Source organism: Somniosus microcephalus, chromosome 1 (assembly GCF_052327205.1).
Source record: "Somniosus microcephalus isolate GS21.2 chromosome 1, FLI_Smic_1.0, whole genome shotgun sequence".
Classification (NCBI taxonomy): domain Eukaryota; kingdom Metazoa; phylum Chordata; class Chondrichthyes; order Squaliformes; family Somniosidae; genus Somniosus; species Somniosus microcephalus.
Genome location: NC_140987.1, coordinates 272,969,403 through 272,987,750, shown reverse-complemented (window position 1 = coordinate 272,987,750; position 18,348 = coordinate 272,969,403).

Here is an 18,348-nt window from a genome sequence, read left to right as displayed (position 1 = left end):
GTCATCCTCGACCTCGTCCTTCTCGTCCTCGTCCTCCTCATCCTCCTTGTCCTCGACCTCATCCTCCTTGTCCTCGTCCTCGTCATCCTCGTCCTCGTCCTCCTCGTACTCGTCCTCCTCGTCCTCGTCCTCCTCATCCTCGTCCTCCTCCTCGTCCTCGTCCTCATCCTCGTCCTCCTCGTCCTTCACGTCCTCGTCCTCCTCCTCCTCGTCCTCCTCGTCCTCGACATCGTCCTCCTCGTCCTCGTCCTCCTCAACCTCGTCCTCCTCTTCCTCCTCCTCGTCATCCTCGGCCTCCTCGTCCTCGTCATCCTTGACCTCATCCTCCTCATCCTTGTCCTCGTCATCCTCGACCTCGTCCTCCTTGTCCTTGTCCTTGTCCTCCTCGTCCTCCTCGTCCTCGTCCTCCTCGTCCTCGTCCTCCTTGTCCTCGTCCTTGTCCTCCTCAGCCGCCTCGTCCTCGTCCTCCTCGTCCTCGTCCTCCTCATCCTCGTCCTCCTCATCCTTGTCCTCCTCCTCCTCTTCCTCCTCCTCGTCCTCGTCCTACTCATACTCGTCCTCCTCGTCCTCGTCCTCCTCATCCTCGTCCTCCTCTTCCTCATCCTCCTCGTCCTCGTCCTCCTCTTCCTACTCCTCGTCCTCGCCCTCCTCATCCTCGTCCTCGACCTCATCCTCCTCGTCCTCGTCCTCGTCATCCTCGACCTCATCCTCCTCGTCCTCGTCCTCCTCCTTGTCCTCATCCTCCTCGTCCTCGTCCTCCTCGTACTCCTCGTCCTCGTCCTCCTCGTACTCGTCTTCCTTGTCCTCGTCCTCCTCATCCTCGTCCTCCTCCTTGTCCTCTTCCTCATCCTCCTCCTCCTCCTCGTCCTCCTCGTCCTTCTCTTCCTCGTCCTCCTCCTCCTCGACCTCGTCCTCCTCGTCCTCGTCCCCGACCTTGTCCTCCTCGTCCTCGTCCTCCTCGTCCTCATCCTCCTCTTCCTCCTCCTCGTCCTCGCCCGCCTCGTCCTCCTCGTCCTCCTCTACCTCGTCCTCGTTGTCCTCGTCCTCCTCGTCCTCTTCGTCCTCGACCTCATCCTCCTCGTCCTCATCCTCGTCATCCTCGACCTCATCCTCCTCGTCCTCATCCTCCTTTTCCTCGTCCTCCTCGTACTCGTCCTCCTCGTCCTCGTCCTCCTCATCCTCGTCCTCCTCCTCATCCTCGTCCACATCCTCGTCCTTCTTGTCCTCGTCCTCCTCCTCCTCGCCCTCGACCTCGTCCTCCTCGTACTCGTCCTCTTCCTCGTCCTCCTCATCCTCGTCCTCCTCTTCCTCCTCCTCGTCTTCATCCTCCTCATCCTCGTCCAACTCGTCCTCGTCGTCCTTGACCTCATCCTCCTCATCCTCGTCCTCGTCATCCTCGACCTCGTCCTCCTCGTCCTCGACCTCCTTGTCCTCGTCCTTGTCCTCCTCATCCTCCTCGTCCTCGTCCTCCTCATCCTCCTTGTCCTCGTCCTTGTCCTCCTCATCCTCCTCGTCCTCGTCCTCGTCATCCTCGACCTCATCCTCCTCGTCTTCGTCCTCCCTGTCCTCGTCCTCGTCCTCCTCATCCTCGTCCTCCTTGTCCTCGTCCTTGTCCTCCTCATCCTCCTCGTCCTCCTCGTCCTCGTCCTACTCATCGTCGTCCTCCTCATCCTCGTCCTCCTCCTCCTTGTCCTCCTCTTTGTCCTCGTCCTACTCGTACTCGTCCTCCTCGTCCTCATGCTCCTCATCCTCGTCCTCCTCTTCCTCGTCCTCCTCGTCCTCGTCCTCCTCTTCCTACTCCTCGTCCTCGCCCTCCTCGTCCTCGTCCTCCTCGTCCTCATCGTCCTCGACCTCATCCTCCTCATCCCTGTCCTCGTCATCCTCGACCTCGTCCTCCTCGTCCTCGTCCTCCTTGTCCTCCTCCTTGCCTCCTCATCCTCCTCGTCCTCGTCCTCCTCGTACTCCTCATCCTCGTCCTCCTCGTACTCGTCCTCCTTGTCCTTGTCCTCCTCATCCTCATCCTCCTCCTCGTCCTCGTCCTCATCCTCCTATTCCTCCTCGTCCTCGTCCTCCTCATCCTCCTCCTCCTCCTCGTCCTCGTCCTCCTCGTCCTCGTCCTCGACCTCGTCCTCCTCATCCTCGTCCTCTTCATCGTCCTCCTCATCCTCGTCCTCCTCTTCCTCCTCCTCCTCCTCGTCCTCCTCGTCGTGCTTGACCTCATCCTCCTCATCCTCTTCCTCATCCTCCTCCTCATCCTCCTCGTCCTCGTCTTCCTCCTCCTCCTCCGCCTCGTCCTCGACCTCGTCCTCCTCGTCCTCGTCCTCGACCTCCTCCTCCGCGTCCTCGTCCACTTCCTCGTCCTCCTCGTCCTCCTCTTCCTACTCCTCGTCCTCACCCTCCTCGTCCTCGTCCTCCTCGTCCTCGTCGTCCTCGACATCATCCTCCTCATCCTCGTCCTCGTCATCCTCGACCTCATCCTCCTCGTCTTCGTCCTCCCTGTCCTCGTCCTTGTCCTCTTCATCCTCCTCGTCCTCCTCATCCTCGTCCTCCTTGTCCTCGTCCTTGTCCTCCTCATCCTCCTCGTCCTCCTCGTCCTCGTCCTACTCATCCTCGTCCTCCTCATCCTCCTCCTCGTCCTCGTCCTACTCGTACTCGTCCTCCTCGTCCTCCTCATCCTGGTCCTCCTCTTCCTCGTCCTCCTCGTCCTCGTCCTCCTCTTCCTACTCCTCGTCCTCGCCCTCCTCGTCCTCGTCCTCCTCGTCCTCCTCGTCCTCGACCTCGTCCTCCTCGTCCTCGTCCTCGCCCTCCTCGTCCTCGTCCTCCTCGTCCTCGTCGTCCTCGACCTCATCCTCCTCGTCCTCGTCCTCGTCATCCTCGACCTCATCCTCCTCGTCTTCGTCCTCCCTGTCCTCGTCCTTGTCCTCCTCATCCTCCTCGTCCTCATCCTCCTCGTCCTCCTTATCCTCGCCCTTGTCCTCCTCATCCGCCTCGTCCTCGTCCTCCTCATCCTCGTCCTCCTCATCCTTGCCCTCCTCCTCCTCTTCCTCCTCCTCGTCCTCGTCCTACTCGTACTCGTCCTCCTCGTCCTCGTCCTCCTCATCCTCGTCCTGCTCTTCCTCATCCTCCTCGTCCTCGTCCTCCTCTTCCTACTCCTCGTCCTCGCCCTCCTCGTCCTTGTCCTCCTCGTCCTCAACCTCATCCTCCTCGTCCTCGTCATCCTCGACCTCATCCTCCTCGTACTCGTCCTCCTTGTCCTCGTCCTCCTCATCCTCGTCCTCTTCCTCATCCTCCTCGTCCTCCTCGTCCTTCTCTTCCTCATCCTCCTCCTCCTCGTCCTCGACCTCGTCCTCCTCGTCCTCGTCCCTGACCTCGTCCTCCTCGTCCTCGTCCTCCTCCTCGTCCTCCTCATCCTCCTCTTCCTCCTCCTCGTCCTCGCCCTCCTCGTCCTCCTCGTTCTCCTCCACCTCGTCCTCATTGTCCTCATTCTCCTCGTCCTCCTCGTCCTCGAACTCATCCTCCTCGTCCTCATCCTCGTCATCCTCGACCTCATCCTCCTCTTCCTCATGCTCCTTTTCCTCGTCCTCCTCATCCTCGTCCTCCTCGTCCTTCTCGTCCTCCTCCTCCTCGTCCTCGACCTCGTCCTCCTCATCCTCGTCCTCTTCCTCGTCCTCCTCATCCTCGTCCTCCTCTTCCTCCTCCTCGTCTTCGTCCTCCTCATCCTCGTCGTCCTTGACCTCATCCTCCTCATCCTCATCTTCGTCATCCTCGACCTCGTCCTCCTCGTCCTCGTCCTTGTCCTTCTCATCCTCCTCGTCCTCCTCCTCCTCATCCTCGTCCTCCTTGTCCTCGTCCTTGTCCTCCTCATCCTCCTCGTCCTCGTCCTCCTCGTCCTTGTCCTACTCATCCTCGTCCTCCTCATCCTCATCCTCCTCCTCCTCGTCCTCCTCCTCGTCCTACTCGTACTCGTCCTCATCCTCCTCATCCTCGTCCTCCTCTTCCTCGTCCTCCTCGTCCTCGTCCTCCTCTTCCTACTCCTCGTCCTCGCCCTCCTCATCCTCGTCCTCCTCGTCCTCATCGTCCTCGACCTCATCCTCCTCGTCCTCGTCCTCGTCATCCTCGACCTCGTCCTCCTCATCCTCGTCCTCCTTGTCCTCGTCCTTGTCCTCCTCATCCTCCTCGTCCTCGTCCTCCTCGTACTCCTCGTCCTTGTCCTCCTCGTACTCGTCCTCCTTGTCCTTGTCCTCCTCATCCTCGTCCTCCTCCTCATCCTCGTCCTCATCCTCCTATTCCTCCTCGTCCTCCTCCTCGTCCTCGTCCTCATCCTCGTCCTTCTCGTCCTCATCCTCCTCCTCCTCATCCTCCTCGTCCTTGACCTCGTCCTCCTCGTCCTCGTCCTCTTCCTTGTCCTCCTCATCCTCGTCCTCCTCTTCCTCCTCCTCCTCCTCCTCCTCGTCCTTGACCTCATCCTCCTCCTCATCCTCCTCCTCATCCTCCTCGTCCTCGTCCTCCTCCTCCTCCTCCGCCTCGTCCTCGACCTCGTCCTCCTCCTCGACCTCCTCGTCCTCGTCCACTTCCTCATCCTCCTCGTCCTCCTCTTCCTACTCCTCGTCCTCGTCGTCCTCGTCCTCGTCATCCTCGACCTCATCCTCCTCGTCTTCATCCTCCCTATCCTCGTCCTTGTCCTCCTCATCCTCCTCGTCCTCGTCCTCCTCATCCTCGTCCTTTGTCCTCGTCCTTGTCCTCCTCATCCTCCTCGTCCTCATCCTCCTCATCCTCGTCCTACTCATCCTCGTCCTTCTCCTTCTCGTCCTCCTCCTCGTCCTCGTCCTACTCGTACTCGTCCTCCTCATCCTCCTCATCCTCGTCCTCCTCGTCCTTGTCCTCCTCTTCCTACTCCTCGTCCTCGCCCTCGTCCTACTCGTACTCGTCCTCCTCGTCCTCCTCTTCCTCGTCCTCCTCGTCCTCGTCCTCCTCGTAATCGTCGTCCTTGACCTCATCCTCCTCATCCTCCTCCTCATCCTCCTCCTCATCCTCCTCATCCTCGTCCTCCTCCTCCTCCGCCGCCTCGTCCTCGTCCTCCTCGTCCTCGACCTCCGCGTCCTCGTCCACTTCCTCGTCCTCCTCTTCCTACTCCTCATCCTCGCCCTCCTCGTCCTCGTCCTCCTCATCCTCGTCGTCCTCGACCTCATCCTCCTCGTCCTCGTCCTCGTCATCCTCGACCTCATCCTCCTCGTCCTCGTCCTCCTTGTCCTCGTCCTTGTCCTCCTCATCCTCCTCGTCCTCCTCATCCTCGTCCTCCTTTCCTCGTCCTCCTCATCCTCCTCGTCCTCCTCGTCCTCATCCTACTCATCCTCGTCCTCCTCGTCCTCCTCCTCATCCTCGTCCTACTCGTACTCGTCCTACTCGTACTCGTTCTCCTCGTCCTCATCCTCCTCATCCTCGTCCTCCTCTTCCTCATCCTCGTCCTCCTCTTCCTACTCCTCGTCCTCACCCTCCTCGTCCTCACCCTCCACGTCCTCATCGTCCTCGACCTCATCCTCCTCATCCTCGTCCTCGTCCTCATCCTCCTCCTCCTCCTCGTCTTTCTCGTCCTCGTCCTCCTCCTCCTCGAGCTCGTCCTCCTCGTCCTCGTCCTCCTCATCCTCGTCCTCCTCTTCCTACTCCTCGTCCTCGCCCTCCTCGTCCTCGTCCTCCTCATCCTCCTCGTCCTCGTCCTCCTTGTCTTCATCCTCCTCATCCTCCTCGTCCTCGTCCTCCTCATCCACCTCGTCCTCCTTGTCCTGATCCTCCTCCTCCTCATCCTCGTCCTCCTCCTCCTCATCCTCCTCCTCGTCATCCTCATCCTCCTCCTCGTCCTTCTCGTCCTCATCCTCCTACTCGTCCTCATCCTCATCCTCCTCGTCCTCGTCCTCCTCGTCCTCCTCCTCCTCGTCCTCGTCCTCCTCGTCCTTGACCTCGTCCTCCTCCTTCTCCTCCTCATCCTCACCGTCCTCGACCTCGTCCTCGTCCTCCTCACCCTTGTCCTCATCCTCCTCCTCCTCGTCCTCATCGTCCTCGACCTCGTCCTCCTCATCCTCGACCTCGTCCTCATCCTCGTCATCCTCAACCTCATCCTGCTCGTTCTCGTCCTCCTCGTCCTCGTCCTCCTCATCCTCGTCCTCCTCCTCACCCTCATCCTCGTCCTCCTCGTCCTTCTCATCCTCGTCCTCCTCCTCCTCATCCTCCTCGTCCTCGACCTCGTCCTCCTCGTCCTCTTCCTCGTCCTCCTCATCCTCGTCCTCCTCTTCCTCCTCCTCCTCCTCGTCCTTCTCATCCTCGTCCTCCTCGTCCTCGTCGTCCTTGACCTCCTCCTCCTCATCCTCGTCCTCGTCATCCTCGACCTCGTCCTCCTCGTCCTCGTCCTCCTTGTCCTCGTCCTTGTCCTCCTCATCCTCATCCTCGTCCTCCTTGTCCTCGTCCTTGTCCTCCTCATCCTCGTCCTCCTCTTCCTCGTCCTACTCGTACTCGTCCTCCTCGTCCTCGTCCTCCTCATCCTCGTCCTCCTCATCCTCGTCCTCCACCTCGTCCTCGTTGTCCTCGTCCTCCTCGTCCTCCTCGTCCTCGACCTCATCCTCCTCGTCCTCATCCTCGTCATCCTCGACCTCATCCTCCTCGTCCTCCTCCTCCTCGTCCTCCTCGTCCTGCTCATCCTCGGCCTCGTCCTCCTCCTTCTCGTCCTCATCCTCGTCCTCCTCACCCATGTCCTCATCCTCCTCCTCCTCGTCCTCATCGTCCTTGAACTCGTCCTCCTCATCCTCGACCTCGTCCTCCTCGTCCTCATCCTCGTCATCCTCAAACTCATCCTACTCGTTCTCGTCCTCCTCGTCCTCGTCCTCCTCGTACTCGTCCTCCTCGTCCTCGTCCTCCTCATCCTCGTCCTCCTCCTCGTCCTCGTCCTCATCCTCGTCCTCCTCGTCCTTCTCATCCTCATTCTCCTCCTCCTCATCCTCCTCGTCCTCGACCTCGTCCTCCTCGTCCTCTTCCTCGTCCGCCTCATCCTCGTCCTCCTCTTCCTCCTCCTCGTCATCGTCCTTCTCACCCTCATCCTCCTCGTCCTCGTCGTCCTTGACCTCATCCTCCTCATCCTCGTCCTCGTCATCCTCGACCTCGTCCTCCTCGTCCTCGTCCTCCTTGTCCTCGTCCTTGTCCTCCTCATCCTCCTCATCCTCGTCCTCGTCCTCCTTGTCCTCGTCCTTGTCCTCCTCATCCTCATCCTCCTCTTCCTCGTCCTACTCGTACTCGTCCTCCTCATCCTCGTCTTCCTCATCCTCGTCCTCCTCATCCTCGTCCTCCTCCTCGTCCTCGTCCTCATCCTCCTCCTCCTCCTCGTCCTCGTCCTCCTCCTCTCCTTGACCTCGTCCTCCTCGTCCTCGACCTCGTCCTCCTAGTCCTCGTCCTCCTCCTCATCCTCTTCTTCCTCCTCCTCATCCTCGCCCTCCTTCTCTTCCTCATCCTCCTCCTCCTCCTCGTCCTCGTCCTCCTCCTCTCCTCGACCTCGTCCTCCTCGTCCTCGACCTCGTCCTCGTCCTCCTAGTCCTCGTCCTCCTCCTCATCCTCTTCTTCCTCCTCCTCGTCCTCGCCCTCCTTCTCATCCTCATCCTCCTCGTCCTCGTCGTCCTTGACCTCATCCTCCTCATCCTCGTCCTCGTCATCCTCGACCTCGTCCTCCTCGTCCTCGTCCTCCTTGTCCTCGTCCTTGTCCTCCTCATCCTCCTCATCCTCGTCCTCCTTGTCCTCGTCCTTGACCTCCTCATCCTCATCCTCCTCTTCCTCGTCCTACTCGTACTCGTCCTCCTCGTCCTCGTCTTCCTCATCCTCGTCCTCCTCATCCTCGTCCTCCTCCTCGTCCTCGTCCTCATCCTCCTCCTCCTCCTCGTCCTCGTCCTCCTCCTCTCCTCGACCTCGTCCTCCTCGTCCTCGACCTCATCCTCCTCATCCTCGACCTCGTCCTCCTAGTCCTCGTCCTCCTCCTCATCCTCTTCTTCCTCCTCCTCGTCCTCGCCCTCCTTCTCTTCCTCATCCTCCTCGTCCTCCTCCACCTCGTCCTCGTCCTCGTCCTCCTCGTCCTCGTCTTGCTCCTCCATGTCCTCCTCCTCGTCCTCGTCCTCATCCTCCTCCTCCTCCTCGTCCTCGTCCTCCTCGTCCTTCTCGTCCTCGTCCTCCTCATCCTCCTCATCCTCGTCCTCCTCTTCCTCATCCTCGTTCTCCTCGTACTACTCATCCTCGTCCTCCTCTTCCTCGACCTCATCCTCGTCGTCCTCGTCCTCGACCTCGTCCTCCTCATCCTCCTCATCCTCCTTGTCCTCATCCTCCTCGTCCTCGTCCTCCTCATCCACCTCGTCCTCCTTGTCCTGATCCTCCTCCTCCTCATCCTCGTCCTCCTCCTCCTCATCCTCCTCCTCGTCATCCTCATCCTCCTCCTCGTCCTCCTCGTCCTTCTCGTCCTCATCCTCCTACTCGTCCTCATCCTCATCCTCCTCGTCCTCCTCGTCCTCATCCTCATCCTCCTCGTCCTCGTCCTCCTCGTCCTCCTCCTTCTCGTCCTCGTCCTCACCGTCCTCGTCCTCCTCATCCTTGTCCTCGTCCTCCTCCTCCTCGTCCTCATCGTCCTCGACCTCGTCCTCCTCGTCCTCGACCTTGTCCTTCTCGTCCTCATCTTCCTCATCCTCGTCCTCCTCGTCCTCGTCGTCCTCAACCTCATCCTCCTCGTCCTAATCGTCCTCGTCCTCCTCATCCTCCTCGTCCTCGTCCTCCTCATACTCGTCCTCCTCGTCCTCGTCCTCGTCCTCCTCATCCTCGTCCTCCTCCTCGTCCTCGTCCTCGTCCTCAACCTCCTCCTCCTCCTCCTCCTTCTCGTCCTCGTCCTCCTCCTCCTCCTCCTCCTCCTCGAACTCGTCCTCCTCGTCCTCGACCTCGTCCTCCTCGTCCTCCTCGTCCTCTTCCTCGTCCTCCTCATCCTCGTCCTCCTCTTCCTACTCCTCGTCCTCGCCCTCCTCGTCCTCGTCCTCCTCGTCCTCGTCGTCCTCGACCTCATCCTCCTCGTCCTCGTCCTCGTCATCCTCGACCTCGTCCTTCTCGTCCTCGTCCTCCTCATCCTCCTTGTCCTCGTCCTCCTCGTCCTCGTCCTCCTCCTGCTCGTCCTCCTTGTCCTCATCCTGCTCATCCTCGTCCTCCTCCTCATCCTCGTCCTCATCCTCCTCCTCCTCCTCGTCCTCCTCGTCCTTCTCTTCCTCGTCCTCCTCCTCCTCCTCGACCTCGTCCTCCTCGTCCTCATCCTCGTCCTCCTCGTCCTCCTCCTCCTCGTCCTCATTCTCCTCTTCCTCCTCCTGGTCCTCCCCCTCCTCGTCCTCCTCCACCTCGTCCTCGTTGTCCTCGTCCTCCTCGTCCTCATCCTCGTCATCCTCGACCTCATCCTCCTCGTCCTCGTCCTCCTCGTCCTCGTCCTCCTCGTACTCGTCCTCCTCATCCTCAGCCTCCTCATCCTCGTCCTCCTCCTCGTCTTCCTCGCCCTTCTCGTCCTCGTCCTCCTCGACCTCCTCGTCCTTGACCTCGTCCTCCTCCTTCTCGTCCTCGTCCTCACCGTCCTCGACCTCGTCCTCATCCTCCTCGTCCTCGTCCTCATCCTCCTCATCCTCGTCCTCATCGTCCTCGACCTCGTCCTCCTCATCCTCCTCATCCTCGTCCTCCTCATACTCGTCCTCCTCGTCCTCGTCCTCCTCGTCCTCGTCCTCCTCGTCCTCGTCCTCCTCGTCCTCGTCCTCCTCATCCTCGTCCTCCGCCTCATCCTCGTCCTTGTCCTCATCCTCATCCTCCTCCTCGTCCTTCTCGTCCTCCTCCTCCTCCTCCTCCTCGACCTCGCCCTCCTCGTCCTCGACCTCGTCCTCCTCGTCCTCCTCGTCCTCGTCCTCTTCCTCGTCCTCCTCATCCTCGTCCTCCTCTTCCTACTCCTCGTCCTCGCCCTCCTCGTCCTCGTCTTCCTCGACCTCATCCTCCTCGTCCTCGTCTTCGTCATCCTCGACCTCGTCCTCCTCGTCCTCGTCCTCCTTGTCCTCGTCCTTGTCCTCCTCATCCTCCTTGTCCTCGTCCTCCTCGTGCTCGTCCTCCTTGTCCTCATCCTCCTCATCCTCGTCCTCCTCCTCATCCTCGTCCTCATCCTCCTCCTCCTCCTCGTCCTCCTCTTCCTCGTCCTCCTCCTTCTCCTCGACCTCGTCCTCCTCGTCCTCATTCTAATCCTCCTCGTCCTCATCCTCATTCTCCTCTTCCTCCTCCTGGTCCTCACCCTCCTCGTCCTCCTCGTCCTCCTCCACCTCGTCCTCGTTGTCCTCGTCCTCCTCGTCCTCGACCTCGTCCTCCTCGTCCTCGTCCTCCTTGTCCTCATCCTCCTCGTCCTCATCGTCCTCGACCTCGTCCTCCTCATCCTCATCCTCCTCATCCTCCTCGTCCTCCTCCTCCTCGTCCTCGTCCTCCTCGTCCTCGTCCTCGTCCTCCTCGTCCTCGTCCTCCTCGTCCTCGTCCTCATCCTCCTCCTCGTCCTTCTCGTCCTCCTCCTCCTCCTCCTCCTCCTCCTCGACCTCGTCCTCCTCGTCTTCGACCTCGTCCTCCTCGTCCTCCTCATCCTCGTCCTCCTCTTCCTACTCCTTGTCCTCGCCCTCCTCGTCCTCGTCGTCCTCGTCTTCCTCGACCTCATCCTCCTCGTCCTCGTCCTCGTCATCCTCGACCTCGTCCTCCTCGTCCTCGTGTTCCTTGTCCTCGTCCTTGTCCTCCTCATCCTCCTCCTCGTCCTCCTCGTCCTCCTCGTCCTCGTCCTCCTCATCCTCGTCCTCCTCATCCTCGACCTCATCCTCCTCCTCGTCATCCTCGACCTCATCCTCCTCGTCCTCGTCCTCCTTGTCCTCGTCCTTGTCTTCCTCATCCTCCTCCTCGTCCTCCTTGTCCTCGTCCTTGTCCTCCTCATCCTCCTCGTCCTCGTCCTCCTCGGCCTCGTCCTCCTCGGCCTTTTCTTCCTCGTCCTCCTCCTCCTCCTCCTCGACCTCGTCCTCCTCATCCTCGGCCTCGACCTCGTCCTCCTCCTCCTCCTCCTAGTCCTCATTCTCCTCTTCCTCCTCCTCGTCCTCACCCTCCTCGTCCTCCTCGTCCTCCTCCACCTCGTTGTCCTCGTCCTCCTCGTCCTCGACCTCATCCTCCTCGTCCTCATCCTCGTCATCCTCGACCTCATCCTCCTCGTCCTCCTCGTCCTCGTCCTCCTCGTACTCGTCCTCCTCGTCCTCATCCTCCTCATCCTCATCCTCCTCTTCCTCCTCCTCGTCCTCGTCATCCTCGTCCTCCTCGTCCTCATCGTCCTTGACCTCATCCTCCTCATCCTCGTCCTCGTCATCCTCGACCTCGTCCTCCTCGTCCTCATCCTCCTTGTCCTCGTCCTTGTCCTCCTCATCCTCCTCGTCCTCATCCTCCTCGTCCTCATCCTCCTTGTCCTCGTTCTTGTCCTCCTCATCCTCCTCGTCCTCGTCCTACTCGTACTCATCCTACTCGTACCCATCCTCCTCGTCCTGGTCCTCCTCATCTTCGTCCTCCTCCTCGTCCTTGTCCTCATCCTCCTCCTCCTCCTCGTCCTCGTCCTCCTCCTCCTCCTCATCCTACTCGTCCTCGACCTCTTCCTCCTCATCCTCCTAGTCCTCGTCCTCCACCTCATCCTCGTCATCCTCGTCCTCCTCGTCCTCGTCCTCCTCGTCCTCGTCCTCCTCGTGTTCCTCCTCCGCGTCCTGCTCCTCGTCCTCGTCCTCATCCTCCTCCTCCTCCTCGTCCTCATCCTCCTCGTCCTTCTCATCCTCGTCCTCCTCCTCGTCCTCCTCCTCGTCCTCTTCGTCCTCGACCTCATCCTCCTCGTCCTTGACCTCGTCCTCCTCGTCCTCGTCCTCGACCTCGTCCTCCTCGTCCTCGACATCATCCTCGTCCTCCTCATCCTCCAAGTCTTTGTCCTCATCCTCGTCATCCTCTTCCTCATCGTCCTTCTCGTCCTCGACCTCGTCCTCCTCCGCCTCGACCTCGTCCTCCTCATCCTCGTACTCCTCGTCCTCGTCCTTCTCGTCCTCGAACTCGTCCTCCTCATCCTCGTCCTCGTCCTCCTCGTCCTCCTCATCCTCGTCTTCCTCGTCCTCATCCTCCTCGTCCTCATCCTTCTCATCCTCCTCGTCCTCCTCCTCATCATCCTCCTCAACACCATCTTCCTCATCCTCGTCCTCCTCATCCTTCCGACCTCATCCTCCTTGTCCTCTTTGACCTCGTCCTCCTCGTCCTCCTCGTTCTCCTCGACCACCTCGTTCTCCTCGACCTCATCCTCGTCCTCCTCATTTTCCTCGTCCTCCTTGTCGTCCTCGTCCTCGTCCTCCTCGTCCTCGACCTCGTCCTCCTCGTCCTTGTCTTCCTCCTCGTCCTCGTCATCCTCCTCATCCTCGTCCTCGTCCTCGGCCTCCTCGGCCTCGTCCTCGTCCTCCTCATTCTCCTCCTCCTCGTCCTTGTCCTCCTCGTCCTGCTCATCCTCGACCTCGTCCTCCTCCTTCTCGTCCTCGTCCTCACCGTCCTCGACCTCGTCCTCGTCCTCATCCTCATCGTCCTTGTCCTCATCGTCCTCGACCTCGTCCTCCTCATCCTCGACCTCGTCCTCCTCGTCCTAATCGTCCTCGTCCTCGTCCTCCTCATCCTCCTCGTCCTAGTCCTCCGCGTCCTCGTCCTCCTCGTCCTCATCCTCCTCGTCCTCGTCCTCCTCGTCCTCATCCTCCTCCTCATCCTCGTCCTCATCCTCCTCCTCCTCCTCGTCCTTCTCGTTCTCGTCCTCGTCCTCCTCCTCCTCCTCGACCTTGTCCTCCTCGTCCTCGTCCTCGACCTCGTCCTCCTCGTCCTCATCCTCCTCGTCCTCGTCCTCCTCTTCCTACTCCTCATCCTCGCCCTTGTCCTCCTCGTCCTCGTCGTCCTCGACCTCATCTTCCTCATCCTCGTCCTCATCATCCTCGACCTCGTTCTCCTCGTCCTCGTCCTCCTTGTCCTCGTCCTTGTCCTCCTCATCCTCCTTGTCCTCGTCCTCCTTGTCCTCGTCCTCCTCATCCTCGTCCTCCTCCTTGTCCTCGTCCTCATCCTCGTCCTCCTCGTCCTTGTCGTCCTTGACCTCATCCTCCTCATCCTCGTCCTCGTCATCATCGACCTCTTCCTCCTCGTCCTCGTCCTCCATGTCCTCGTCCTTGTCCTCCTCATCCTCCTCGTCCTCGTCCTTGTCCTCCTCATCCTCCTCGTCCTCGTCCTTCTCATCCTCATCCTCCTCCTCGTCCTCATCCTCATCCTCGTCATCCTCGACCTCGTCCTCCTCGTCCTCCTAGTCCTCGTCCTCCACCTCGTTGTCCTCGTCCTCCTCGTCCTCATCCTCCTCGTCCTCGTCCTCCTCATCCTCATCTTCCTCCTCCGCGTCCTCCTCCTCATCCTCGTCCTCATCCTCCTCCTCGTCCTCGTCCTCCTCGTCCTTCTCATCCTCGTCCTCCTCCTCCTCGTCCTCCTCGTCCTCTTCGTCCTCTACCTCATCCTCCTCGTCCTCCTCGTCCTCGTACTCGACCTCGTCCTCCTCGTCCTCGACACCATTCTCGTCCTCCTCATCCTCCTCGTCTTTGTCCTCATCCTCGTCGTCCTCATCCTCATCGTACTTCTCGTCCTCGACCTCGTCCTCCTCCTCCTCGACCTCGTCCTCCTCATCCTCGTACTCCTCGTCCTCGTCCTCCTCGTCCTCGACCTCGTCCTCCTCGTCCTCATCCTCCTCCTCCTCGTCCTCATCCTCCTTGTCCTCCTCGTCCTCATCCTTCTCCTCATCCTCCTCGTCCTCCTCCTCATCATCCTCCTCAACCCCGTCTTCCTCATCCTCGTCCTCCTCATCCTCCCGACCTCGTCCTCCTTGTCCTCTTCGACCTCATCCTCCTCGTCCTCGTCCTCCTCGTTCTCCTCGTCCACCTCGTTCTCCTCGACCTCGTCCTTGTCCCCCTCATCCTCCTCGTTCTCCTCGTCCTCCTCGACCTCGTCCTCCTCCTCCTCATCCTCCTCGTCCTCCTTGTCGTCCTCGTCCTCGACCTCGTTCTCCTCATCCTTGTATTCCTCCTCGTCCTCATCATCCTCCTCATCCTCGTCCTCATCCTCCTCGGCCTCGTCCTCGTCCTCCTCATCCTGGTAATCCTCGTCCTCCTCATCCTCGTCCTCCTCGTCCTCATCTTCCTCGTCCTCATCCTCAACCTCGTCCCCCTCGTCCTCGTCCTAGACCTCGTCCTTGTCCTCCTCATCCTTGTCCTCATCCTCCTCGTCCTCGTCATCATCATCCTCCTCGTCCTCGACCTCGTCCTCCTCGTCCTCGACCTCGTCCTCCTCGTCCTCCTCGTGCTCGTCATCCTCGACCTCATCCTTCTCGTCCTCATCCTCGTCATCCTCGACCTCGTCCTCCTCGTCCTTGTCCTCCTCATCCTCCTCGTCCTCGTCCTTCTCGTCCTCGTCCTCCTCGTACGCGTCCTCCTCTTCCTCGTCCTCCTCATCCTCGTCCTCGTCCTCATCCTCCTCCTCCTCCTCGTCCTTCTCGTCCTCATCCTCCTCCTCCTCCTCGTCCTTGACCTCGTCCTCCTCATCCTCATCCTCCTCATCCTCCTCGTCCTCCTCTTACTCCTCCTCATCCTCGCCCTCCTCGTCCTCGTCCTCCTCGTCCTCATCGTCCTCGACCTCATCCTCCTCGTCCTCGTCATCCTCGACCTCGTCCTCCTCCTCCTCATCCTCGTCTTCCTCATCCTCCTCGTCCTCGTCCTCCTCGTCCTCGTCCTCCTCGTACTCGTCCTCCTCGTACTCATCCTCCTCGTCCTCGTCCTCCTCATCCTCGTCCTCCTCCTCGTCCTCGTCCTCCTCCTCCTCCTCGTCCTCCTCGTCCTTCTCGTCCTCGTCCTCGTCCTCCTTCTCGTCCTCGTCCTCGTCCTCCTCCTCCTCCTCGTTCTCCTGTTCATCCTCCTCGTACTCGCCCTCCTCATGCTCCTCGTCCTCGTCTACCTCGTCCTCGTTGTCCTCGTCCTCCTCGTCCTCCTCGTCCTCATCCTCCTCGTCCTCATCCTCCTCCTCCTCGTCCTCGTCCTCCTCATCCTCGTCTTCCTCCTCCGCATCCTCCTCTTCGTCCTCGTCCTCATCCTCCTCGTCCTCCTCATTCTTCTCATCCTCGTCCTCCTCCTCGTCCTCCTCGTCCTCCTCCTTGTCCTCTTCATCCTCGACCTCATCCTCCTCATCCTTGACCTCGTCCTCGTCCTTGACCTCATCCTCCTCGTCTTTGACCTCATCCTCGTCCTCCTCATCCTCGTCTTTGTCCTCATCCTCCTCGTCCTTGTCCTCATCGTCCTCCTCGTCCTCAACCTCGTCCTCCTCCTCGACCTCGTCCTCCTCATCCTCGTCCTCCTCGTCCTCGTCCTGCTCCTCGACCTCGTCCTCCTCGTCCTCGTCCTCCTCCTCCCCATTTTCCCCTTCCTCATCTTCCTCGTCCTCGTCCTCCTCGCCCTCGTCCTCCTCATCTTCCTCCTCGTCCTCCTCCTCATCATCCTCCTCAACCCCGTCTTCCTCATCCTCGTCCTCCTCATCCTCCTCTTCCTCCCGACCTCGTCCTCGTCCTCCTCGTCCTCCTTGTCCTCTTCGACCTCGTCCTCCTCGTCCTCGTCCTCCTTGGCCTCCTCGTTCTCCTCGTCCACCTCGACCTCGTCCTCGTCCTCCTCCTCCTCTTCGTTCTCCTCATCCTCTTCGACCTCGTCCTCCTCCTCCTCATCCTCCTCGTCCTCCTTGTCATCCCCCTCGTACTCGTCCTCCTCGTCCTCGAGCTCGTCCTCCTCGTCCTTGTCTTCCTCCTCATCCTCCTCCTCATCCTCGTCCTCGTCCTCATCAACCTCATCCTCGTCCTACTCATCCTCCTCGTTCTCCTCGTCCTCCTCGACCTCGTCCTCCTCCTCCTCATCCTCCTCGTCCTCCTTGTCATCCTCCTCATCCTCGTCCTCCTCGTCTTCCTCCTCGTCATTGTCATCCTCGTCCTCGTCCTCCTCCTCCTCATCCTCCTCGTCCTCCTTGTCATCCTCCTCGTCGTCGTCGTCCTCGTCCTCCTCGTCCTCGTCCTCGTCATCCTCGACCTCGTCCTCCTCGTCCTCATCCTCGTCATCCTCGACCTCATCCTCCTCGTCCTCTTCCTCCTCATCCTTGTCCTCCTCATCCTCCTCGTCCTCGTCCTCGTCCTCCTCGTACTCGTCCTCTTCGTACTCGTCCTCCTCATCCTCGTCCTCCTCATCCTCATCCTCCTCGTCATCATCCTCCTCCTCTCCTCGACCTCGTCCTCCTCGACCTCGTCCTCCTCGTCCTCGACCTCCTCGTCCTCGACCTCGTCCTCCTCGTCCTCAACCTCGTCCTCCTAGTCCTCGTCCTCCTCCTCATCCTCCTCTTCCTCCTCCTCATCCTCGCCCTCCTTGTCTTCCTCATCCTCCTCGTCCTCCTCCACCTCGTCCTCGTCCTCGTCCTCCTCGTCCTCGTCTTGCTCCTCCGCGTCCTCCTCCTCGTCCTCGTCCTCCTCGTCCTTCTCGTCCTCGTCCTCCTCATCCTCCTCATCCTCGTCCTCCTCTTCCTCATCCTCGTTCTCCTCGTACTACTCATCCTCGTCCTCCTCTTCCTCGACCTCATCCTCGTCCTCCTCGTCCTCGACCTCGTCCTCCTCATCCTCCTCGTCCTCGTCCTCCTTGTCCTCATCCTCCTCGTCCTCGTCCTCCTCATCCACCTCGTCCTCCTTGTCCTGATCCTCCACCTCCTCATCCTCGTCCTCGTCCTCCTCATCCTCGTCCTCCTCGTCCTTGTCGTCCTTGACCTCATCCTCCTCATCCTCGTCCTCGTCATCATCGACCTCTTCCTCCTCGTCCTCGTCCTCCATGTCCTCGTCCTTGTCCTCCTCATCCTCCTCGTCCTCGTCCTCCTCATACTCGTCCTCCTTGTCCTCGTCCTCCTCATCCTCGTCCTCCTCCTTGTCCTCATCCTCATCCTCCTCCTCCTCCTCGTCCTCGTCCTCCTCGTCCTTCTCTTCCTCGTCCTCCTCCTCCTCCTCATCCTCGACCTCGTCCTCCTCGTCCTCGTCCTCGACCTCATCCTCCTCGTCCTCGTCCTCCTCCTCTTCCTCCTCATCCTCATTCTCCTCTTCCTCCTCCTCGTCCTCACCCTCCTCGTCCTCCTCCACCTCGTCCTCTTTGTCCTCGTCCTCCTCATCCTCGATCCCATCCTCCTCGTCCTCATCCTCGTCATCCTCGACCTCATCCTCCTCGTCCTCCTCATCCTCATCCTCCTCCTACTCGTCCTCCTCCTCGTCCTCTTCCTCATCCTCGTCCTCCTCGTCCTTCTCGTCCTCGTCCTCCTCCTCCTCATCCTCCTCGTCCTCGACCTCGTCCTCCTCGTCCTCGTCCTCTTCCTCGTCCTCCTCATACTCGTCCTCCTCTTCCTCCTCCTCGTCCTCGTCCTCCTCATCCTCGTCCTCCTCGTCCTTGTCGTCCTTGACCTCATCCTCCTCATCCTCGTCCTCGTCATCATCGACCTCTTCCTCCTCGTCCTTGTCCTCCATGTCCTCGTCCTTGTCCTCCTCATCCTCCTCGTCCTCGTCCTTGTCCTCCTCATCCTCCTCGTCCTCGTCCTTCTCATCCTCATCCTCCTCCTCGTCCTCATCCTCATCCTCCTCATCCTCGACCTCGTCCTCCTCGTCCTCCTAGTCCTCGTCCTCCACCTCGTTGTCCTCGTCCTCCTCGTCCTCATCCTCCTTGTCCTCGTCCTCCTCATCCTCATCTTCCTCCTCCGCGTCCTCCTCCTCATCCTCGTCCTCATCCTCCTCCTCGTCCTCGTCCTCCTCGTCCTTCTCATCCTCGTCCTCCTCCTCCTCGTCCTCCTCGTCCTCTTCGTCCTCTACCTCATCCTCCTCGTCCTTGACCTCGTCCTCCTCGTCCTCGTACTCGACCTCGTCCTCCTCGTCCTCGACACCATTCTCGTCCTCCTCATCCTCCTCGTCTTTGTCCTCATCCTCGTCGTCCTCATCCTCATCGTACTTCTCGTCCTCGACCTCGTCCTCCTCCTCCTCGACCTCGTCCTCCTCATCCTCGTACTCCTCGTCCTCGTCCTCCTCGTCCTCGACCTCGTCCTCCTCGTCCTCATCCTCCTCCTCCTCGTCCTCATCCTCCTTGTCCTCCTCGTCCTCATCCTTCTCCTCATCCTCCTCGTCCTCCTCCTCATCATCCTCCTCAACCCCGTCTT